Below are 14,542 nucleotides of genomic sequence, written 5' to 3'. Positions count from 1 at the left end.
GCTGTTAATCCGTACCCAATTAAATTTGATTGAAAACAATTTTTAAAGATCCAGGAAAATTTTTTAGTCATCAAATATTAAACATTGCTATATCCTCAAAACTGTGTTAAGAAGTAGTAGTAAAATTCTTTCTGTGGACCATGCTATTTGTCTCTCGTGCATAAGGAAAGCCCAGGAGAGCGGATTACTGCCGTCTCAGCAATGCAAGCAAGTACATGTTACCGCTCCCTCGCTTGTTCCATCCCCTTTGACCATCAGACGAAGGTGAAATTTCGCCACGTTCCCCCCACCCGTTTTGCCCGACACCGAACCTGTGACACAGGGGAAGCGGCAGCCGGAGAAGCTAAAACCACGTGGAGCGGCGCACAGGGTCGAGCGGAAACGCGACCTGCGGGATGGGGGCGAGATGCCGGCGGACGCACGGCCCGAGTCCCCGTTGCCGCATCGCACACCCTCCCACCGCTCCTTCCAGCCCGGGCACCCTTTCTGCCGGCAGTGAGAGAGTTCATCCATCCATCCATCCATCAATCAGTGCAACCCCACACACCGCCCACCAGGAACTCCATTTGCTCTAACAGGGCACGGGGGGGAGGGAGGAAGGGGGGAGGGAATATGGGGTACAAATATCCCCCCCACCCGGAAGAACGCCCCCCAAAACCTGCGACTAATGTGAACAACTCCCCTCATCAACTCTAAATCACTGGGGCAGCTTGGAGCGCAGATCAGAACGCGTTTTCTAGTGGCTCACAAACTCTGTGACAGGGAAAATTTAATAAATAAAACAAAAACAAACATACCAGCTTTGCTATTCCCACTTACTTAACTGTGGCCTTGTATAGTTCTCCTGGTCCATCTGGAAGCAAGTCGTTTTCCCACTGACTGACCATGCTCTCGGGTAGCAGGTAGTAGCACAGACTTAGTTTTCATTTCCATTCTTTTCCACCCAAAAAAGATGGAAAGGAATGGAAATGACCGCTTTTGAAGTTAGCCATGCATCTTAGCAGTGCAGCCTTCGCAAAGAAAACCATTTTTCATGAAGTCCCTAGGAGTTTAGCTAAATTATGTCAGCATGAATACATACAGTAATTACAAGAAAACAAAAACACAGACCAAGAAGGCAGGGACTTTATAGACTAATTGTGGCAATGAAACAACTTGAGCTAAACATTTTTCCAAAATAATGCAAAGGCATATGGCCAAATCCTATTGAAAAAATAAATGAATAAATAAACAGTAGAAATTCTACTACCCCTTATGTAAAGATTTAAAATTGCACCCATTTGGTATCTACTACCACTGTAACAGCAGAAGCTGGGCAATGTCACCTCTCAGTAGGTTTAAACCCTGCAAATTTTGCATTTTTATTTAATATAAAATATGATTATTCAGTCAATATTGGGATATACTTTACAGACTTGATTTGGCCTTTTCCTTTTAATCTAAAGGAATGCAAATTACTATTTCACCTCCATCCAATTGACCCAGGTGAGCTCTGAATTCAAAGATTTCCCTGACATTGGAGGTTGGCTCACACCTCTCCACAGGGAAGAAGACGGTGTGACTACTACTTCGAAACCTTCAAAAAACCAGTTTCCTGCAGACTTTGGAAAGGTAATTAAGCCTCATGATGTTTCACAAAGAAGAAAAAAAAAGACAAACAAACCAGTCAACCAGATGAGCGCAGAACTTGATGCACCAAATTCACCAGAGCAGGTCATTTGGGGCAAAGCAAAACAAAGAGCTCAGCCAGTTACACACAACAAAGTACCCAAAATGTATTTATAACAGATCAAAATACAAAATGGCTACATCCCTCCAAATGAAAATACAGGATTATCTGGTCTAAATGCTAGCGGTCGCTTTTCCTTGCTGATTCACATGCCAAACTTGGATTTCCTTTCCTGCCTCTGTCGCTCCTGCTCTGGAGCGACCGTCCAGCAGCCACTAAGAGAAGATGACTACAGATGCACAAACTTCCAAATGCCGGGAGCTGCATTCAGGAATGGGAATATTTTGTTAAGCTTATTGCTTCTCAGGATTTTGTTGTTGTTGTTTGTTTTAAAAGAAATCTCACCAGAAGAGATTTTTGCATTTGATTTCAGGCGACTTCCTTGCCTTCCACCTCTCAAACACGCAGCGCTGAAAGTTCAGCGACAAGCTCACTCTAACCCTTCATGGGGTAAACCCAAGAAACAGCCACACAATACTAAAAAAACTGAATTTTTTTTCAGAGCTCATACACATAAGTTTCAGGGAACATCTAGGATTGTCATTCAAATGCATGATTTCTACTGCAAGGTACACGCTTCTGGCCTTCACAAATAATTGTTGTTCTTGGAGAAGTGATTGTCCAATATATTCATTCACTATTTCCTTAAAGCTCCAAGCGCTCGATGGAACCAGCACGCCCAACCCACGTGCCGGGGCCAAACCAGGGTTACAAAGGCACAAGCTAAGGCAGAACCCGGTCTTTACACTGGATGGTATCTTTTTCTCATGAGCTCAGTGCCAGGCTAGGGGGAGTTATGGAAAAGCCCTTTAAAAGGTGTTTGAAGCTGAAGTCGTGCTAGTCTTAGGCTTTGCAGTCACTTCCTTTTTTTTTTTTTTTTTAAAAATTGCTTATTCATTTCTACTAGCTGCAGGTTTCCTGTACAGTTGCAGGGCTCGATGCCCAGGAGAGCCGCACACAGTCCCTCAGAGGAAGCTTCCTCATAGAGATGAGCTTCTCCAGGCATGCGTAAGCACAAACATGAAACACCGGGCACAAGCACTAAAGTTATGTTTTCATTTCACATAGCCCCAGAAGCAGTGAGAGATTTTATTATTATTTTTAAGGATGACTCTTGTTTTAGAAGGCAAATAAACATGATCTTAGCTTTATGACAGATGTCAAGAATTCCATAATATATTATGGGGAAGATAATTTTATTGCTGTCGCAGCAGGAGACAACTTGCGCGATTAACGAACCTCCCTTTCCCAGGGGGTTTCCCTTCTCCCCTTCCTCAGGTTACTGACAGGGAAGACAGGATGCAGCAGTGACTGAATATGCATATGCTCCTATCCCTAATATTAGGGCTACCAGAAAAATTAGTTAAGTTAAACAGGAAACCTGAATGCCAAAAAAATAAATAAAATAATTAAGGATCTCTACTCAACTGCAGCGCAAAGGAGATCGGAGCTGTAAGGGGCTATTGCTGCGCCTTGGTCAGCGTATTTCAGAACAGAAAAGCGACTAACACTGAACTCTGTACGCAATTCCCTCAGCAGCTGCAAAGGATAAGAAATAAATACAGACGGATCCAGAGTATATCCCATGAGAACTGATCACCCAGAGAATTATTCAGGAGCTGAAGGCTTTCCAAAAAAGTCTAACACCTTTTTTATATAGTATATATAAACATTTAACTAATAACTTCATGTAATGCGACTCATTCTTGGGTTAGCTTTGTAGGCTGCTCCTTTTGATGTGTTTTGGGGCAAAATATTTCATGGATAGCAAACTAGGGGAAAGCTGTCAGAATGTCCTGGAGCTGAAGACACTTCTGCTGTGGCTCAAGAGAGGGCAGAGCATGGGAGAGTTTATTCCGATTTTTGCTAACTGTGTGAAGGAAAACCCCCTGAGCGCAACCTGCGTGTCCTCACCTGTGCCTGAGCCACACCACACGAGAGCCTCCTGTCACCTGAAGCTTCAGAGCCGGATCTTTAATTTAAGCATAAGGACTTCCACTTGCGCCCGACAGCCCCATTTTCAGTCTTTGACCTGCCACGCTGGGATGAGAGGCAGGAGGTTCGAAGGGAGCTGCGCGAGGCCGAGAAGCTGCCTCCCAGCGCCCACCTGGAGCAAGAACTCTGCCCTGCCACTGATGACTCAGGGGTTGCCTTTGGGTTTTTTTGGACTTACCAGCTGATGGAGACAAGTCATTAGACATTGCACAATGCAACATGGTGTCATAGGAAATATTAAAGACAACTTTGAAGAAGCCAGCTGTGTCGGTTCTGGCACCTGAGCTACAACAGTTGTCAGCCCCCACCGTAAACAACAAATCCTGCTTCTCAGTAGAGCTAATTAACCCAAAGCAAATTCTCTGCTAATATGACTCTACTGTGACCCAAACCAGCTTGAACTGTAGAATCTCTCTGTACTCTGAACAGACATTTTTGATGCTTTTCAGAAATACTGGATGAAAGGGGAAAGTAAGAAATAGTGTCATAGCTAGAGCTTAATATAACAATCATTTTTAAATTAACACCCTGATTGCAAGGTCTTCAAATACACCAAATTTTAAAGTTAGTTTTTCAGTTTTAGATAATGTCTACATACACATTACTGAAGAGGAATTTAATTCTTAATTTAGAATTATCTCTGTTCTTAAGAAAAATATCAATATTGCCTTTTAGTCAAGATTTCTAAATTGAATTATATCAAAGCCTGGCAGATACCAAAGAAATAGAGGCTTCAGCCTTTTATAAATACAAACATGCTGGATTTTCACAGGACCATCCAGGATAAGCAGGTACTAAAAGGAAGAAGCCAAACAGCCACCAGTGCCAGCACACTATCCCACTTCTTTCAGCATGGGCTTGGGTACAAGGACCAGGAGTCACTGTCACACAGAGCAGGCGACAGTGCAGTAGCAGGGCGACAGGAACTGAAGTAGCTCTGCCTTTTAAGTTGTCTATTACCATGTCTGGCTAGACACACAGAAGAGCGAGCCATCTGCAAAGCAAGAATCAAACAATTCACCTTTCCTTCCCCAGACCAAAGAGGCAAACCTAAACCAGGATTGCTTTTCTAAACTGCTTTCAGGCCATACAGCTCAGAAGAGACAGATGAGTCCAAACACAAACATTTTGTTTAATGTTAAAAAAAAAAAAAGAGAGAGAGAAAGAGAGAAAACTCTCAAATTTACTCACAGTTCCACCATACTTTGCATCATCTTCTCCTGTACCACTTCCAGAACAAATGAGACTATACCTATTTACAGGCTTCCCTCAATAGAGTCTTAAAAAAGAGAACAGAAAACGCATTTAAGTTTTCTGAAGAAAGTTTGGAAGTTTCAATTAAAGAAGCAACATTGCTTCTTTGAGCACTTGTAACCTCTGCTCTGCACTTGCATTGCATCAGGACTTCCCACCCGGCTGAGGGAAATAGCCCAGGTCGGTACTTTTCAACACCTGCCCGCAATTACAGCAGGGCTGCAGCTGCGGTGAACGGCAATCAGCTCTGCCCTCATTGCTGCGGCCGCAGTCACATCACCGGGGTGAGGGGACAGAACGGGGCCTGAGACCAGCAACACTGCCTTGAGTACATCTCTTTATAAAATAGCAGTCTTCTCCAAACACAGAGTACCTAACTGAGATTAAATCAAGGAACGAAAGAGCACAAGTGGGAGAGACCCAGATAAAACAAAGAAATGTAAGCCTAATTATGAAAGTAAACTCATAGGAATGTCATCTAAAGTCCAGCTAGTTTCTGTATCAGAAGAGTCAGCCGACAGTACAAATACCGTACGGCGGCAGCAAAAGCATGCACATCTGAAAGAAGGCGATGCATACCTGCATGACAAATAATCTCATTAAAGAAACAAATTACACATTGCCAACAGAATACTGTCTGCCTTAGACTTCTCTGGTGCCATGGGTTTTTAGATCAACCCACTTCATATGTCAAGAGTATTTGAGCTTGAATAATTGGCCCAAAAATAATCCTTTTGTTTCTAGATTGATAGAATCACTTGTACTGCATCCAAGAAGCGCCAGAAGATTAAGTTGGTAATGAGATTGTACCTTTCCCTATTCTCGTTAGTTTGTCAGGACAAATAACTGATGTGCCGTTTTCTGTTCTTGCCATGAGAATGGATTAACACTGTGGCATTTCTGCTTCTGAAGCAGTTGGGTTGGGGGCGGGGGGACAGGGAAGGAGACAAAAAAACCCACACAATTTGCAGGCTAAAAGATACACCACTCCAAATTCTTACCCTCCCTTCCCCTTTTTACATTTTTCTATACTCTTTCCTACCCACAAACAAAACAAAACAAAACACAAACAGGATTTCTACGGTGTGCTTCAGGATTTTGATTTTCTCTACCACAAAGTGAGCTTACGGAGTTCCCTTGCTCATGTCAGGAGCCAAGGTCTTTCGAAGCTCAGCGTTGTGCCACACTAGAGCAAGGCTGGGAATTCGGTTATTCATGCAACTGTTTGTCCACAGACATAACATTTCAAGCCATCACACGTAAGCGTTCATGTTTACGCAGGGCAAACCGTAGACCAGCACTATGTGACCCTTATAACACTTAAAGATCCCTGTGTAAATGGATTCGTACCCTGAGGTCACTACTCTGTATCAACACTCTGAGCCTCCCAGCCATTTCAGTCAAGACTTTATTTTAATCCGTTAAGTATGTCTCTTTTTGCCCCTCAAAACAGGAGATTTCTATGCCAGCCTCTTACACCATGACATTGGAGAAATGCAGCTTATAACCTACACTTTGTACCGCCACAGGGAAATGCAGGCGTTTCTTACCACTGGTTTTTTTTCGTACCATGCTAACAAGATACAATTCCATCAGCCTGTGCAGTCTGAATTAATGATACAGGGAGTCTGGCTTGAAGGTGGGAAAACAATTCCAGTAAAAACTGAATTTCTATAACCTCTTTCGAAATACTTGTTAAATGTGTATAGCCAGCATGTCAGTAGAGAATAAGCAGGTTTTTATTAAACACAAAGGGAGTTCAGTTTAAGTCATTTATAATGTCATCATCCTCAAACATAGCCATCCTAACTTCAACTAAAATGTATCAGGAGAGTGTGTAGTCAACTGACATACAGGTATACGTAAATGCTTGTAAAGTATCAGTATAAAATTATACACAAAATCATGCACATTCAGACTTGTACTGCTCTCAACAAGCTATGCTTGCAGTTACACACTGTAACATGTAGCTGGCTTGCTCATATGATACATTTTCATACTGAAATAATAAGCGGATTAAAGGTAAAGGTGACTCTTTACAGGTTTTTTTTCCTCTTTCTTTAGATCATCCCGCAAAAAGGATAGGTAACAGGTTACTCTTCTTTAATTAATACTAAATAAGAGTTCCTTGACAGAGCCTACGCCTGTGTTTGATTTTATAGTGACATTCATCCCTCTCCCAATCAGATTTTTCACTGCTCTGCTCCTTTCAGTGTAACCTTAGCCTTTGCAATATTAAAATAAAATAACATTCTGATTCAGTGTTTCTGCCTACCTTGCACATCTACACAAGTTCCAAGACCAGTGAATTGGCCTATAAATAAATAAATCTAGCAGATAGATAGATAGATAGATAATACCAATATAAATAACAAAATAAATAAAACTTTCCAAAACTTTCCAAAACTGATCTCATCAGATCAGCAGCCCCAAACAGCTCATTCAGCTCTACACTGTAGGCACTCTTCATTCTCCGCTTTGACTGTACACAGGGGTTTGGGGCAGACAATGGTGGAAAGCAGCAGCGTTCACAAGTTCATTAGTTCCCAGTGTTTTCCCAAAGTGCCTTACTACTCTCTGGATGATGCTTTACCTTTTTTTCCTGTTTCTTTCCTAACAGCCTCCCGATTCAATTAGGCAGATGACCCCAGATATTCAGAATCCTTCTGAAGAACAAGCATTAAATAAGGTATTTAAGCACACATACACAGTTCTGGACCATGTTTAAGTGTTTTCCTGAAAGTGTACAGTATCTGAAGATTGCTTCCAGTAACTATGAATAATTAAACCAAAGTTGGACATGTGATTAAAGATTATGATTAAAGATCTGGCACTTCATTTATCAAACAGTAACTCACTCCGTAACTAACTGCATGGACATGCTTGTTCTCTAAAGGCTTTCTTGTGACTCTGTCCAGCCCAAGGGCATGATAAGTTACACCATTACAGGCTGCATATGTAGCACAAAAACAAAGTACAAACCAGTTATGCTTTTCATACTGAAAAGCACAAGTGATTTGTTTTCCATGGAAAGGTAGGGAAAAAAAGCAAAATATTGTTCAAATTTTGAGAAACTGTACCTTTTTTAATCAAATCTCCAAGTGATTAAAGGGTCAGTTTTCGCCTATTCTAGAAAACAACTTACTTCATCGCTAGAACACTTGTGGTATGGTTAATATAGACAGAACTTGTAGATAACACATTAGCATTGTCTTTCTTTTCAAGGTACCAAGTTGACTAGAGGGTTCAAAACATGTTGGGAAGCAGGGGGAGGAAGGTAGACAAGACAAAAATCTCATGTCATACAAAGGATATTGACCTAGGATATGAAAAGGCCACCAGCCTCTCCAAAATTCAGATCAAAGATATGAACTCTTTTGCTTTAAGTCAATAAAATGCATTAGCTAGCTGCTTAAGAATCAGTCTTAAGAGAAGCCATTTATTCTTTCCAACACTAGGATATTCAGAGGCTACTGTGAATTTGATTGAAAATTTAAGAATAAAAGTAAATTATTAGAACTGCAGAGAGCTTCCCTACACATTAATAATTTTCAGTTATGCACTGAAAGTCAGAAAATTAACACTGAATCAGTTGAAAACTAACAAGTTAAGGGAAGCTTAATTTGAGACTAATCTGCAACCCCATATCTTCCAAAAAAGCCAATTTCAACTGATAAAATCCAGGTATCTCCAAAGACATGAAAAGTTGTTCTTTCAAGTACTGTACAATTTTATGGACTATGGTGAAGACAGACACTAAAAATGACTGTCTTATGATCACATTAATAGTGATATATCCTTCTCCCACACGCAGCCTTGTGCCACTGTGCAAAAGGAATCTGTCAAGGCAGAAAACCAGAAGATAAAAGAGAATAAGGAAACCAAAAGACAGGAGGCCTTAATCTTTATTCTTTGCTTAGAAAAATGAAAAAAAAAAAAAAGTATGTATAGACCTCTGCTCACCTAGAGGGGTTCAGCACATTTAAGTAGGCAGATGAAATACATTAGACAAGATCTGTGATTACCATGAAAGAACAAAAATGATTTTAGGGTGATCTTCCATTGGTTCCACTAATTTGAGAGCAGGAAGTACTTCCAGAACAAAAGTAATGTATTTACCTGGCATTTCTTCCTAAAACAGGAAACACACTGTATAGCTTAGAGCAGACCTGTCAAAAAAGAGTAATTTCCCCATCCCGCATAACAAATTTTTCCTACGGGGTAGGCAGCCTTTCCAGAACAAACAGAATAGCTTTTCAGTTGCCAATGAGTTTTATAAAGTCAGGAAAAACCTCTACGGAAGATGATTTTGCTTGTCTTTTACAAGTACAGTAGGAGAAGCACGGCAGCTTTGTGGGACAGCCTTTCTACTCTTCATGCCAAAGGGAAAGGGAACAGATGAGAAACCCAAGCAGCTTCCCGCGTCACTGGATTTGTCTGGAACAGAGAAGACTTATAAAGTTTGCTAAGTTTTGTTTGCATTCAGGTTGTGTCATATAACTATAGATAAACATCTAATCTCCTACCATAGATCAGCATAGCAATAAGTGTTATAAAATTTTTCATTTTTTAAGATGTTTAGTACTTTTCAGTATAGCAAGTTGACGATTTTGTACTCAATTGGCTGGCACCAGTAAAACTAGTCTTGCCTTTCTATCAATAAAGTATAAGCAATGAGGAATACAACGTTGTTCTGTTATCATTTGGCTTTATACTGCCTGTACACAGAAAAGTCAAAACCGACCCAGACTACTGAACGGAGTAGCTCTGCTGGTGCCCCACTGAACGCAACTGAAAACAGCCCTATATCTCAGGCTGAAGAAGCACTGAAGTGAGTCAGAGGGTGGAGGAACAACCCTCATCACTTAAAGTTCTCCCAACCCTTTCTTAGATAAAAGTGAAGTTCCTCACCACTTACAGCTACAACAGCTCATCCGGCAGACTTCAAGACTTCTAACTCCTTAGGGTCATTTCACTGCATTAATTCATAAAGTTCATGGCATCTCAGAGATCTCGATAAGATTTGCCCTCTGCTAAGTGCTGTGCAGCATTCTGTTTTGCAGCAGTTAAAAAAAAAGTATGTGTCAAACTTGTGTAGCTTATGGAGCATATATTACTGTTGCCCTAGGGCTGCAATAACCTTGCACTTTCTTACTGAATATATTTCAAAGATGGGTATTTTATAACCTTAAGAAATAATCTATATTTTCCACCTCCCCCAGTGAGGAAAGCCCTGAGGCTCACCTCTCAGGTGTTTGACCATATCAAAGGAAGGTCCACCAGCACAGGAAGGCCAAAGCATTTAATAATTCACAACTTCCATTATGAACCAAGAACAGTTTCTAAAAATTTTCCCCAAGTAGAATACCCACATCTGACAGAAGCAAAAAGTAAAGAAAGAATCAGCTGTGAGATGTTGCGATTAATCCGAAGAGGAACCCAACATCTGAAGAACTTAACACTGCAATTTGGGTTGACGTGATGCAGTTCTAGAAACCTTGTGGCTTTGCAGCTGGACATACTGCAGGAGGACTCAGAGTAGTGGAGAGGATCCCTGCGGAGAGTGCCAATACAGGAACTGAGAGAGCATGTAAATGACATCTGATCAAAAAGTATCTAGCAAGGATCTGCTTGCTTTCACTTTCCTGTAGATGTATGTGCATCTTTCTAAGACTAATTGGAGTCAAATATTTAAATTCCCTCTGGTGATCAAGTATGCCAAAAAACGCCTTGTAATAAAATGCTATCTGTATTTTCACTTGAATGACGATAGCTGTGAAGACTTGAGTTACTCTGTTAAATGCCTCTTCATGGTTTGCCACACCTTTCAGTAGAGACACACACAAGCAATTTCATAGAGATTTTTGTGGTTGTTAGAAAAATATCTGCTTCACCCTGGACAATTTTTAACTGTTCCACAATTAAGACTTACATTTGTCCTGGTGTATAAATATCCCACTTATCCTGAAACCCAGCAATTATTCCTGACTGCAATAGTAATACCTGATCTCCCAGCCACATACCAGAGATGAGATCATCCTGCAACTGAAGAAAAAAAAAAAGCCATCTCCCAGGATATTTGTCTTCAGAGTGGTTAGGGTAAGCAGCATAAATGAAGAGGCAGGAGACCTCTTCCTCCCTTCTCCCAAGCGGCACAGTAGCACGTGGTAGCTGCTGCCCCACGCTGCCGCACCACGCAGCGGGCTACTGGTCTACGCCGTGTGTGCCAGCCTGAGGCCACCCTAAGCCATACGTGGGTAAGGTTTGTCAAAGAAAGTAAGAACCTCAAGTATTTCTGCTGCTAGGTAGCACTAGCTAGGTTATGAGTCATAAAACTAGGAGGTTTTCCCAAGTAGCTAAAGTTTCCAGGGGGAGCCTAAATGCCAAGCAATGCTACCAGCATTCATCAACTCTGGAACACTCTAAGCAAACTTGGCAAAAATTCATCTGTGAAGAATCACACAGGATGTAGGCAGCCCTGGGAAACAGGTAGGTGCATGAAAGAACCTGGTGTCTGTTTGAGATTCTGTGGAAAAAACAAACAAAAACAAAACCACTGGTAGGCAGCATCAGAAAGGCATTAATGTATCATCAAGGTCTCTAGGCAGCAGGTAAATTCTGGGTCACTGGTAACAAAGCTTAGAGCAGACCCCTAATGGGCCATGAAACCAGCATACCTTGCTTTGATCAGTACTGGCACTGGATGAAGAAATTACCACGTACACACATGATGTTAATCACTAGCATTTGGTTTAAGAAACATACTGTGTTGCCTCAGTACCAAGGATCCATGTTATACATTTAAGAAGGAAAATAGACTGAAAAGGTATTAATGTTTTAAAATGCCATTAAAAACCCCAGAAGTTAACTTTTAATACGAGATGTAGACCTGAACAAATACCATTTCACTTTTAACAGGACAAGCACTTACACCCTGTGCAGCTCCCTTTATCTTTCTCCCGTTAAAGCCAGAAATGCAGTACACTATGTCCCAAGTCACATAGTTTAAGGGATGCATCTTGACTGCATAGGAATTGTAGGGAAAAGAAGCACTGACATCCAGATCCAGATGATCAGATCTGCTGTAAAATTGTGCACTTTTAAATTTAAGGATTTGTTATGCAGACAGGCCATGGGCATAATTCTACTGAAACCATCCTGAGCATCTCATGAATGTCCTCTGCAAACTTCCATTGGCATTTGTTTCAGCAGCTTTACTGAATGAGAAAAGGGTTACAGGCTCAAGGGATGTCTAAAAGCGCTAGTGAAACAGTGGTGATAGAGGCTGGATCTCCATGTGCCACAGTCGCCAGACAACTTATTCACCCTCCTAGCAAACATGCACACTAAGGGATTTGAAACACATACATGTGAGTGAACAGCATTCATCACTCAGCACCTCTTTCACACTAAAAACAGTCATTCCAAAGTGAACCGCATTCTTAGTTGCAAGATATCTTGGCTTATCCTCATTACATAGGATCAGGGGACTGTGAAATTCTAACCTACTGCCAAGAACCTGCAGGGCTGTTTCTGACACTTGCTGTTACCTTTCTTCACCTTTTCTGCACCTTAGTTCTGTTATCTGTAAGAGTGCAGTAAAAATCAGTGCCTTGAGCTCCCTATATATGAACTGCTATATCAGAGCTAGGTATGATATAGCGAGTTATTAAATAAAACTTAACAGGGCCTAACCCATTTCTAAGGAAGATTTCAGCTCACCTAGGATTCTAAAGAAATAATCCCAGATAAATCTGATCTCTTCTCTATTTCTGTAACACGATGCTTCCCACCCTGCATTTCCATTGTGAAAGCTCTCAAGTAAATCCCCCCCTCTTTTTTCTTTCTTCCTAAAGTACAATGTCAGTTGTCTTTTAATGTGCAGAAACCATTTCTATCTATCTCTTGGATTTTGTGCATTAAAATTTGGAGTTATAAGGGTTTCTGCCTCACCTCCAAGAATCTGTTTGTTTTGGGGGTTTACATGGATGAGTGACTGAGAAAAATAATACAGTACAAAGCTGGAAAGAAAGCGTACGCTTGCATAAAAAATATCTAATATCAAAGTGGCATTGATAGTGATACTTCTCAATGAAAAGGCTGCTCATAGGAATTACATACTAGATGATACAGTTTCAAATAAAAACATAAATTATGTTATATTACTTCATTTGATTCTTTGGGGAACACTTAGGTTTAGCGCAAAGAATGATATAGGTTTTTGCCACCGAGAAATAGCATCATTAATTGCAGCCCACGATATATTCACTCAAATAAATGAACTTCACTGTAAACTGGCTTAGTATAAATATACCACACTATATTTTCTCACATAGTCCCAATATAGGATTACTGCAAGAACTTATTTCTCCTATTAGAAAAGCTATGAAGAAATAGATTCTAGAATTCAGTTTTGGATGAGATATACGTAACGTGGTTTTGGTAAGATTACAGGGACTTTCTTTATCTTTCAGCAGGATTTTATTAGCCTCATTCTATTACCATGCAGCTTTCACATGACTTGATTTGAAGCAGATGGAGATTCAAAGTTTTCACACTGCTTTGCAAACTCTAGACTTGACTAAACGATCGTTCAAGCAAAACATATTTAACTTCCGTCTCTTTCCCTATGCCCCATTCCATCTACTTCAATAGCCTTTGGATGGAGATCTTCTCTTAGGCTGGAAATTCAGACTGTACTAGGCAGTATTAACACTCATTTTTTTGTTAAAGACAGAACTATTGTAAATAGCAATTCCATCACCGTTTGTCCTGTTTAGCACCTTATTACAGACATCTTGAACAATAAGATAGCTCAGTTAGCTTTTTGGTTTCATACAAGCATTAAATCTTTGTGCCAGGTCTTCCTAAATCAGTTTAGTCTCTAAACTAAAATAATCAGTTCTTTTTCTTTCTAAATATATGTATCACTTTCATGTAAAATGGCAGGATAGTAAGTCCAGCGCTGGATTCATCATCTTACATCCCAATGTATTACCATTTATAGGGAGAGAAAGAGAGAGAAACACACACATATTTAAATAAACTAAAACCTGGTCTACTGAAATATTTCATAGTTTCCCTGGTCCCAGCTTATGGAAATGACCATTCAACTTCAGACTTTAAGAAAGAGCTATGATAACTTAATGGATGAGCCTCCTAACCTATTAATATGCAATTATGGATCCTTCTGAAACAGTTTAGCATCTTAAAATGATTATCATCATCTTCATTTTTACTACCAAAACTGCCACTTTTGCTCTGTACAAGATCTACTACCACCAACACTGCATCATTGTAGTATACTTATGCAGATATTATGTACTGCAGTATACATTGAATAAGTTATAGTCACACAGTCAGAATAAAGTACCAGAGTTCTTGTCGAAATCAATATGCAGTACTTTTCCCACACATTTCACAGAAGCATGGAATAGATACATATGGAAAAAAAACCATCAATTCTTATTTTTCAGAAGCATTACAAAAGGAAAGCCAAGCTACGTACTGTGCATTGTGATGGATGCGCACAGAGCCTCCTTTTCTATTGGAATACATATCTTG

This window comes from Apteryx mantelli, chromosome 9, assembly GCF_036417845.1.
Source record: "Apteryx mantelli isolate bAptMan1 chromosome 9, bAptMan1.hap1, whole genome shotgun sequence".
Taxonomy (NCBI): Eukaryota; Metazoa; Chordata; class Aves; order Apterygiformes; family Apterygidae; genus Apteryx; species Apteryx mantelli.
Note: the sequence above shows the minus strand (reverse complement) of the source record.